General features: G+C 52.3%; 1 non-coding gene across 1 annotated transcript; it reads left to right on the forward strand.

The window, feature by feature from the left end:
- Positions 1-2,068: 2,068 nt before the first annotated feature.
- LOC144946359 (U5 spliceosomal RNA) lies at positions 2,069-2,185 on the forward strand. Its single transcript, XR_013639854.1, has one exon. It is a non-coding gene; the product is annotated as a U5 spliceosomal RNA (small nuclear RNA).
- The last annotated feature ends 9,069 nt before the right edge of the window (positions 2,186-11,254 follow it).

Raw genomic sequence — 11,254 nt, forward strand, 5'->3', positions numbered from 1 at the left:
TCCGTCGCTTGGTGGTGGCGAGGTCGGGGATGGGGCGCCTGCCGAACGGCTTCGTGGCGGCGGCATCACATCACGCGATTTTTGACGATTTTTGACCCACCCCCCCCTCGTCACACGGCGTCACAAAAAGTCAGACCCCCCCTCAAATATGACGTCACAAAGCTCTGCCCCCCCCCAAAATAAAACATGCTTCAAATCGCTTTAAACTATTGTTATTGCAATTCGTATTTAATGTGGCGCTGCACTCTGATGTTGTAGGAGAAAACATTTATTAAAAACTATTTAAGTAAATAGAACGTGTTGTCTATATTTATTTAAAGTTGCGCATTTTGATGTGACGTCACATTTCTCAACCCCCCCCCCCCCTCGTCACACATCATCACAAATGTCTGACCCCCCCCTCCCCGAGGTGCGTGACGTCATTTATGGACGGCCCCTATGGTGTCCTCATCGGTTGATCAAGACCCAGTTGCTTGACATTCAACTTCTTTCAAATGTAATATTTAGAAGTGACTTCACAGTGTTCCTTGCTAATTCTTCGTTTGCTTGCACCTGCTGCCATCGCCATTGCTATACTCTTTGGTTATTTCGGTAAAGTCACGTAGGTGAAAAATATAAATAAAAAATAAATAAATAATAAACTCACGACGCTTCGGGCGCAACACAAGCGCGGCCGTCATCAGGTGGGACACAACAGTTAGAAACAACTGCTGAACTGGGGAAGAAATCTGCTGTGAAACAAGACGCTATATAAATAAGAGGGGTTGTAGGAGCAGAGTGAGGGGTGGGGGTGCATGGGGCTGGGCGCAGGGAGATCAAAGAGAGAAAAGGGAAGACACTAAACATGCCGCAATGGACAACACAATCATGTAATTAGGGTGTTACCTGATTAATAACATCTTTCAAATGATTTCTCAATTTGTTTATTTATTATTTTATTTATATTTTGCACCTACGTGACTTTACCGAAAGAACTAAAGAGTATGGATTCTTGCAGTCACGAAAACTTCAAATCTAGAATAAATCGCCATTGCTGTTGTTTCCTCTTAGATCGTCCAGTAGTGGGGAACCTTTTATCTGGCAAGGGCCATTTGGATATTGATATAACATCATTCGCGGGCTATACAACATTTTTTACTTAAAAATTATCCTGTTATATTTGGTCAAACATTTAATGGACTCACCCCTAATGCGATGGGCTGCAACTGCTTCTCTTTGGTGAGGCGTGTGAAGTTAGCTGGTATTGATGATGTTGCTACTCGCAACTGCTTTTCCAGGTTTGCTCCTAGATTTATTGAATTTCGAGTCCCACCTGCGGTTGCCTTGGCAGGGCCACACCAAATGATTTATGATTTTGCGGGCCTCATACGGCCCGCGGACCGGACATTCCCCACCCCTGATGTAGACCGTGACCTGCTATATTTGCACAGTGCAACCTCGCGTTGTGACATCGTCTCATTGCAGCCACGGGCGCCTTTTTCACTGCCCTAAATGGGTCTCAAACGGCGTGGCTAAAATGCGAAGCTGATCGCAACGATGAAGGGGGATATCTCTCATTCGGATGGACGCTTTCACAGCTGCAACGAGACCTCCCCGATACACAAATCAGACCGCGCCGTTGCAAGCAGCAGTTTCTAATACGAACAACTTCAAATGTCATCTTCGTTCGGCAATTCGCGTTGAAAGAATTGTGACATTTTATGATAAAATAATTTCTCATCTCCAGTTGCTTGGTTGGGGCGGTGCCCCAAACGCCCCCTAGTGGACGAACTGCGCCTGGCCAGGAGCCAGGAGAGCGGAAGAGGGCCAACCGCTTCCCATTGGTCAAATACTATAATTTATGCAAAGCGTAAAGTAAATAGAGTATGTTTCCTATTTCTTTCACTTAAATAACCCCATCGTAGGCATATGGATAAGAATCAAACAATCAGTAATTTTTAAATGTATTATACAAATATTTAATATTATTAAAGTACAATTAAATGAAAATGTGCTCACGAAGTGAAGGCCCCATAGGTTAAATATAGTATGTGATCATATAAGTACCTACGAGCGGTGGCGTTAAGCTTTACTCTGGTTTCTCTTCAGAGCGAATAAATCTTTCGCCTTTTACTAAAGATTTCCGTGGAGAGGAACACTCTAATGAGTCTTAAACAATTTTTCGTAACCCTGCTTCTGCAGGGTTCCATTCGTTTAAACAAGAAAGAATCAACATTTTGCTGCGGTGTATGCTCTATTTGCAGCAAGTGCTATGTTGAATGCGACTTTTCGTATTGGGAGACCAAACCATATGGGGGGGGGGGGTTATTTTCCGCTCGTGATGTGGGGTTTGAACAGTCATAAAGAAGAGTTTTACGAAAGTGGACAATACAAAATGATAGCCTTTTCAAATGCAACAGCTTCTTACTGGTGTCTCATTAAACATTCTGTCTCTACGTGGAATTACTCTTTCACAATTTCTAAGACATAAGTGAGACTACTCACACCACACAATGTGTTAAAATAGTGAACCGTTGGTACATGCTGATTGCACCGAGCGTGGTATTTTGATTTAACTGCTATTTTGTAGTACTTTAAATTATAACGAGCTCTATTTCATCTCGAGAGGCTGTCGCGATGCGATCGGACACCTGTCGATAGACGAACTGGTGAACATAGTTACAACTCAAAACCATCATTTGCGCCGTTGTCGAGAGTATAAATAGCTAAATAAATAATAGCAATAAAGGAGATGTTGAGCGAGAATAGAGTCTGTGATGGTTCGGACACGTGGCCAAGAAGGCCACAATAACACGTTAAGAAAGATGATAAAATGGGAAGATAAAAAATAGTGGGACATTGCGGGAAAGTTTCCCCACAAAGAACACGAAAGCCACGTCGTGGAAATTCAGAATCACTGAACCAGAATTGATAGCTTGAAAGCATTTAGCGCGGGGCCGTTGAAACTGTGGTGCCAGTAGCATATGTAACTGATTGTGCTACTAGGATAATCCGGCACTGCTCACACGGGGTCGTCTTTTACCAAATACCTTTCGCAAGCCCTTCCTCAGCAACTGTCTAAATTGCTCATCTCTGATTCCGTAGATAAAAGAGCCCAGAAACCTGGGAATGACAAACATGACCACGTACATGCTCGTTTGACCGATTGCATTTTGCATGTTCTCATCTGAGTCGTCCCAGATTTCGTAGATGGGAATGGCCAAAAAGGTGCTCAGGTAGAGAATCAGCTGCAGCGCGTGGAGCTGGATGGTCTTGCGGGCCTTAACGAAATTCGACTGCTGCACCGAGGCGTTCTTGGCAGCGCGGATCACCCGCACGTAGCTTGCGATGATGATGGCGCCAGAGACGATGAGCAGCACCCCTGACTCGGTGAACCGCAAGCAGATGAATGTGTAAGCGTTTCCGAAGAGTTTTCCCAGGTACGTATTGTTGCAGTTCGACACAGTGGAGAATAACGAGAGGTCGTTCATGAAGAAGAAACTGGCCTCGATGACCACGGAGATGCTCGGAATGATCCAGATGACAACCAGACACCTGGGAAGAATTCCAACAATGGGAATAAGGATACGGTGGGTGGGAGGGGGGCAGAAGTTTCTGCATTTGTATCATGCTAAGATACCTTAACATCTCAAAAGGCCTTACATTTAATATAATCTAAAACATTACTTTTCCCTGCAGCAACCTAGCCAAGGGGACCCCCAGTGGGGGCCACCACAAATGAGGTTGTCTTACTCAGAGACCCATAGAAAAAGATTAATAATTCACGTTTATAGGACACTTAACATCTCAAAGTACTTTACAGGTCATTTCAACCATTCCATCGTGCTGCATAGGAAAGTTCGAGAGAGGGTGCTCAAGGAGCATAAAAAGGTAGAGCATGAAGTTACGAGCCGCCGAATGAAGATCCGAGCCTAGTACAGTTGTAGTATGGTTCCAGGGAGACTTGACACGTAGTTGGAGGCACACGCTTATTTATTAACACCAGCACCTAACTCAGAAGCTTACAATAACTGAAGGGGTATCGGCCCCTTCACCCGTCTAGCTACGGAACACAACAGCCTAGCTCACAGCTAGCTTACAGCTAGATTACGGCACCCCGAATACCCAGACCCCGCTCTTAGAAGAGCGTCGGTTCTGGGCTCTGGGGGCCACGCCGCTGGCTTGCCTGGTCGGTCCTTAAAAGGACAGCGATCCCAGGGAGTTCCAGGGCCGGTCTAGCTGGTCTTCTTTCTTCACTGGTTACAGCTTAACACTAGACCCAGAGCCCTTCGGCTCACCGCCTTAAATAGCCATCTCCCCCCGAGGGGAGGGGCTGTGGGGGATCCCAGCGTACGGCGAGGACGTCGCTGCGAGCACCTGCTCCGCGTACCGACGTAGCCACGCCCATTGTGTTTGTTTGCCACCCGCGGCAAGTCTAAATCAGGCCGTCTACAACGGCTACAACGGCTCTACATCACCCCCCCCTGTACAGCTCGCAGCCGTTCCGGCTGCAACAAAATAGCAATAAAGATGCATCCCCCCCTTTGAACCCGTGTGTGCCTCACAAATGTTTAACAACAACAACAACAAGAACAAACCAACACGACGCACCCCGACCGAATAAATACCCCATCCCGTAAAAACAACATATATACAAGAACCGAGGGCGGTCGCTCGCAAGGGTCGCGTTGGCGGCCGGCCTCACAAAAGTCTACGCGTTCTGGCGCGCGTCCTTGCAGCGGGGCCGTCACAAGGGACCCCTCTGGTTAGGCCAGTGGCGGTTGTTAGCAGTCCGGGTGTGAGGGTGTCCGGCTCTGCTGCAGAGCGACCCCCGACCCCCCCAGGAGGGGTTGGCGGTCGTGAGCGTGTCACTCCTGGTGCGTTTGGAGGTGGAACAGACGGTGTTAAGTCATGTGACAGCAGAGAAGTCGTACTCCGGGAGTCGGTGGACCCCTCACATGATTGGCCACGCGTGTGTGAAGTATGAACATGGGGCGCAACGAACGGTTTTAACCTGGAGGGGTGCACAAACCACCGACGTTTCCCCCATCAGATACGCACACATTGTGGGCGCAAAACCTGCACCACCTCCAAGGGCCCCCGCCACGGCCGCACCAGTTTAGACGAGGTTGCTAGCGGGACTTGGGGACAGTGCAACCACGCCTGGTCACCCGGCTTCCACTGAAGCACGTGCACCCGACCCAGCCTGAGCCTCTCATTCGCCTTCTGGCGGGGTTCAGAGTTCTGCATGGCCGCCTCCCGCGCCTCTGTCAATTTAGCAACGTTGAATTTCACATGTTCGGCCAATTTGGATTTACTATGCGGCGTGGCGATCCGCAGCTGAGTCGGAACAGGTGGGTTAGGCTCGCGGCCATACATTAGGAAAAAGGGCGAAAACCCGGTCGCCGCATGGGGAGCCATCCTGTATGCTGCCAGAACCCCCGGGATATGAAGGTCCCAATCGGTCTGGGATTCAGACACCTGCTGGGACAGCATGGACGTGATGGTCCGATGCAGCCGCTCCACCATTCCGTCCGTTTGCGGATGATATGGGGAGGTACGAATCTTTTTCGTTCCCAGGAGCTCGCACACCTCGTGGAGAAGCTTCCCCGAAAATTTTTTACCCTGATCGGTCAGCAGCCGCTCCGGAGCACCTTTGTCGAGGACATAGCCTTGGACAAAGGCCTCCACGATGGCTGCTGCTGACTGATTGGCAAGGGGCCAGGCCATAGGCCATCTCGTAAAATATTCTACCCCGGTTAACAGGTATCTATTCCCCCTTGGCGTAGCGGGGAATGGGCCCAGAATATCTAGTGCGACGAGCTCGTTAACTCGGGAAACTTTTACGGACTGTAAGGGCGGGTTAGACCCCTTCGCTGGTGGCTTCCTTTGTGCGCACTGGGTGCATGACTCCAAGTGGTCCTCCACATCCTTTGCCATGCCCGGCCATGAAAAATCTAGTTGGAGTGTGGCAAGGGTTTTGTGGGTCCCTAAGTGGAGGAGTTGCTCGTGCGCAGCCCACACGACTCTCCCCCGCAACGCAGAAGGCACCACCAGCCGGTGTCGACGGGATTTGCCGTCCCAGTGCATGAGAAGGCCCTGGACCAACCCCCAGGAGTCGACATTTTCACCCCCCCACACGATTCCCCCGACGCGATGGCGCAAAGCGAGGAGGGAGGTGTCCTCCATTTGGAGGCGCCCCCACTCCGCAACCGACAACCCCAGCAAGGAATCCCTCCCTTCTTGCTCGATAGGACCGGCAACGGAAGGCGCATCGGCGGCGGCTGCTAAAACCGAATTAGAGCTGACATTCGGAGGTCTGCAACGCCCCAAACCCAGCAGGCAAGCGCACTCAGAGGTGGTTGGTAACCGGGACAGAGCGTCCGCATTGGTGTGGCGAGTGCCCTTACGATAGGTAGTCGCAAAATCGAAATCCTGAAGGATTTCCAACCATCGAGACAATTGTCCCGATGGCTGTTGAACCCTCAAAGCATACTGCAGCGCCGCATGATCTGTGCGGACGGTGAACCGCTGACCGTACAGATATGGGCGGTATTGTTGAATGAAGTACACGATTGCCAATAGTTCCCTACGGGTAACGCAGTATCTTTGCTCCGCCGGAGACAACACCCGACTGCCGTACACAACCACATGTTCCACGCCCCCAATAACCTGGGAGAGAACGCCCCCGATGCCCGTGTTGCTTGCGTCTGTATCGAGCAAGAAGGGTTTTGTAAAATCCGGGTAACTCAATGGCGGAGCCCCGACTAGGGCGTCCCGGAGCGAGTGAAAAGCGGCGTCTTCCTCCTCACCCCAATGAAATTTGACCCCCTTAGATGTCAGGGCATGTAAGGGTTTCGTAATGGTAGCGAAATCAGCGACAAACCGGCGGTAGTATGATGCGAATCCGATGAAACTCCTGACCTCACCCACCGAGGTGGGAGTCGGCCAGGAGCGAACACATTTCGTTTTGGCGGGATCAGTGGCAATGCCTGAACGGCCCACAATGTGACCCAAATAGCGCACCGATTCGCGGAGCAAGAAACACTTCTGGGGCTTGAACTTCAAATTAGCTGCCCGCATTTGGAGAAAAACGGCACGCAACCTCTGGAGGTGTTCATCGAATGTTCTACTAAAGACGATGACATCGTCTAGGTAAATCAGACACGATTCCCACTGCAAGCCAGCCAGAACCAATTCCATTAATCGCTGAAAAGTTGCCGGCGCGGAATGTAATCCCATCGGCAAGCGATTAAATTGGAAAAGGCCCTGCGGCGTACGGAAAGCAGTTTTCGGTTTGGAATCGTCATCCAGAGGGAGCTGCCAGAACCCGGACAATAAATCCAATGTGGAGAAGAATCGCGCCCCTGCCAGGGCATCAAGCGATTCGTCCATCCGGGGAAGCGGGTATGCGTCGGCTACAGAAATTTTGTTAAGCCGCCCGGAAATCCACACAAAAGCGCAATGATCCGTCGTGTTTTTTAACCAGAACGATCGGCGCGCCCCAAGGGCTGGTGGAAGGGGATATGATATCCGCAGCTAGCATGTCGTCTCCAGCCGATTTAACATGCTCCTTTTCGGCGGGACTTAACCGAAATGGATTTTGGCGGATTGGCGCGCTGTCACCCGTGTCAATATGGTGTTTCAGCAATTTAGTACAGCCAATATCGTATTTATTTAGACTAAAAACGTCTGAAAATTCGCGAAGGAGGACTCGAAGCCTCTCACGCTGTGGACCGGACAGGTCCACCGATCCCGCGCAAAGAGCATCGAGCCACCCCTCATCACGATCCGAATGTGATAACGAGGGCGAACCGGCGCTCACCTGAGCAACAACCGGTTCCTCCCGAGGCACCGGCGTCGCGTGCGCGAGCACGGTCCCCTGAGGAACCACGGCCGTTCGCGACCCCACATTGAGGACCGCGATGAAGGGGTCCTCGTCCCCTTTGACCAGGGTCTGGGCCGCTACCAAGTCGGGTCCGTTGACCCCGGCCCTCGATGGTCCCAACAGAACCCCCCGATCCCCGACGCCCTCCCCAAACGGTCGGCGCAGCCTAAGAGGTACGAGCATTTGAGCTCCCGGCGGTACGCGTACCGTCCTCGTGACCAGCGCCGGTACCGTCGCAAACGCCGTACGGACAGTGGTAGCGGGGGATGACAAAAAGGCCATACGTCGCCCCAACGGAAGTTCAATGCATCCTTGGTCGATTAGTATACGAATGGGCATTTTGGCCAAGAAATCCGTCCCCAACAGGCACGGAACCGCCAGCGAGGAGGAGACCAATATCGGGCCGGAGAATTTAATGTCCCCAATACAAATTTGCGCGCGGATCTGTCCGATAATGCCCAACGAACCCCGTTAGCAGCGTAACATGGGACATCAACAGGGAGCAAGGGACGACTTTGAATGGGGAGAATGTTGTAAATCAAATCAGACACAATAGTCGCCGATGCTCCCGTATCAATCAAGACCCGTACCTCGACCCCATCAATATGTCCCACAACAACCGACGACCCCGACGACGCGGCAACAGCACGATGAGCCAACTCGGACCACTGGGTCGGTTGGACCGCACACTCCATGGAGGTACGTTTTGGCGTGACAATGGATAATTTCTGACCCCCGTTCGTTGCGGTGTGTGAGTGAGTGGCAGGTGTGTGTGTGGGCCAATCATGTGGGGTGCCACGACTCTCCGGATTTTGCTGGGGAGACTTGGGTCGAGGCGCGACGTCCTGGCGAGGCGTCGCACCATGCTGCCGAGGAGCCCGGCATCCTGACGCCACATGGCCCTGGAGGCCACAGTTGTAGCAGCGCGTGAGTGTTGCTGATGGCTTGGGCTGATCCCGGCGGCTCGGTCCGTCCCGAGCTGGCCATACTCCGGACCTCCACTCCGTCGGGCGATCCACAGCGCAGATGTCTTCTGCTGGGAGGGCGGATGCAGCCACGGTATGGCTGGCCGTTGCTTTGCTGGCCTTCCGACGTTGGGCCAGCAGGTTGGCATGGATGTGCCGGGCGGCCGTCAACGAACACATTTCCGCGTCGTCCTCAGCCAAGACGACAATGTCCAAATCATCGGCCAGCAGCAGTAGCTTTTCCGTGACCATGGCGTCCACCCCATCCTCGTCCATCCGTGGAAAAGCCGTTTTCGCCAGGGCCAGGAGAGCCGTGCGGTACGCCAGGGCGGACTCCTTGGCGCCCCGCTGGCGATCGTAAAACAGCTGGCGACAGTCCGAGGGTGGTCCATAGACCGCGGCGAGGAGTTGCAGCGCCATTTGCAGCGTGGCGCGCTTCGCCCTTGGTGCCGAGGTGAGAGTGGCGAGGGCATCGCTGTCAAGCATCGCCGGCAGCGCACGCAACGCCTCGTCGTCGGTCCATTTCGCCATCTCTTGATGGGCGAGGAAGCGCCTCCGGAAGCCACTCCAGTCGCCTTCTCCTCCCACGAATTCCTTGAGAGGTGGCAGTCGCTGTTGCAGCGCAGCGTCCGTAGGCGAAAAACGCTCTCCGTCACTCCGTGCAGCTTTGGCGGGCTGGGCGCGTGGCAACGGCGGTTCCGTTGTCCGCCGCTGCCGACGTGGCTTGTGGTTGGTGAGTATCGGCCACGTGAGGTAGCCCCGCCTCGCCGTCAGCCTGCACTGTACTTATGGCGGGAACTTCAAACTCAGCGTCCTTGGAAATGGCGGGAAGCGGCATCTTATGCCGGCCGCCATCGGCCCGCGCAGCTCCACCCGCACCCAGCCGGGTAATTTCTTCCAGCGTCGCGGCTGCAGCATACAGCAATTCGGCCAGTCGAGAGTGTGCCAGCCGCAGTCCTTCAGGCGACGGTCCCCACTCGTCCTGACGCTGCGGTGTAGGTGTACTTGGCTCCTGCTGCTCGGGTCCGCCCGCAGCCATCTCTGGCTCGAAGTCGGCCGTAGTTTCCTCCGCCTCCATCTCTCTGGTACGAGCTGTGCGTCGCGTCTCCATCCTTGTAGAACCACTCCTGACACCAGATGTAGTATGGTTCCAGGGAGACTTGACACGTAGTTGGAGGCACACGCTTATTTATTAACACCAGCACCTAACTCGGAAGCTTACAGTAACTGAAGGGGTATCGGCCCCTTCACCTGTCTAGCTACGGAACACAACAGCCTAGCTCACAGCTAGCTTACAGCTAGGTTACGGCACCCCGAATACCCAGACCCCGCTCTTAGAAGAGCGTCGGTTCTGGGCTCTGGGGGCCACGCCGCTGGCTTGCCTGGTCGGTCCTTAAAAGGACAGCGATCCCAGGGAGTTCCAGGGCCGGTCTAGCTAGTCTTCTTTCTTCACTGGTTACAGCTTAACACTAGACCCAGAGCCCTTCGGCTCACCGCCTTAAATAGCCATCTCCCCCCGAGGGGAGGGGCTGTGGGGGATCCCAGCGTACGGCGAGGACGTCGCTGCGAGCACCTGCTCCGCGTACCGACGTAGCCACGCCCATTGTGTTTGTTTGCCACCCGCGGCAAGTCTAAATCAGGCCTTCTACAACGGCTACAACGGCTCTACACAGTCACCGTGACTTAAATAAAGAGGCTCCAAGAATACCGTCGTCGGTGACATTTCACATGTACATGTCTGCATAACTTATTTCGCACGGTACGTAGCCAACCGTGCTAATTGGAGGTGCGGGGGAAGGACAACAAACTGAACGCAAAAATGCAGTAAATGGATCTCGTCTATTAGTAGGGGCGATGTTGCAATGGGGGGTTTTTTGTTCCCCCCAACGAAGCAAATTGTGGGTAATTTGAAAAAAAGATCGGGATTGTGACATCGGTACACATGGTTACCTCATTTTCAAATCAAGTCATGGGATCTCTCATATCCACTGTCAAGCAGACGGCACGTATATATTTTTGTTGCAACACATGCAGTCTTAAACCAGGGAGTCTGTGCACCTCTGCAACATACCGTAAAGGCGGTATTCAATCTTCCACGTAACCACGCACAAAATAGGTTTTGCACCTCGGCTCAATAAAATGTAACTCATTTTTACACGTTTTTTTATTTAACTCTGTTGTTGTCGTATCCTCAAATCTTGTAACTAAATTTGAACCCACTTCATAATGTGGTATCGACTGCAAACTTCGTATGCTTATATGTCTTACTGATGACAATACTATATTCTATCATAAAAAACTATATTTTTAAACAATATTTTTTATATGTTATGTTTCGGCTTGGGTCTAATTGTCCATGCTCAACTGACGTTGGCTGTAAATCACCACGGCCCCTTACGTTATGGCAAGCTCCGGGGACACT

This window comes from Lampetra fluviatilis, chromosome 40 (genome assembly GCF_964198595.1).
Source record: "Lampetra fluviatilis chromosome 40, kcLamFluv1.1, whole genome shotgun sequence".
NCBI lineage: Eukaryota > Metazoa > Chordata > Hyperoartia > Petromyzontiformes > Petromyzontidae > Lampetra > Lampetra fluviatilis.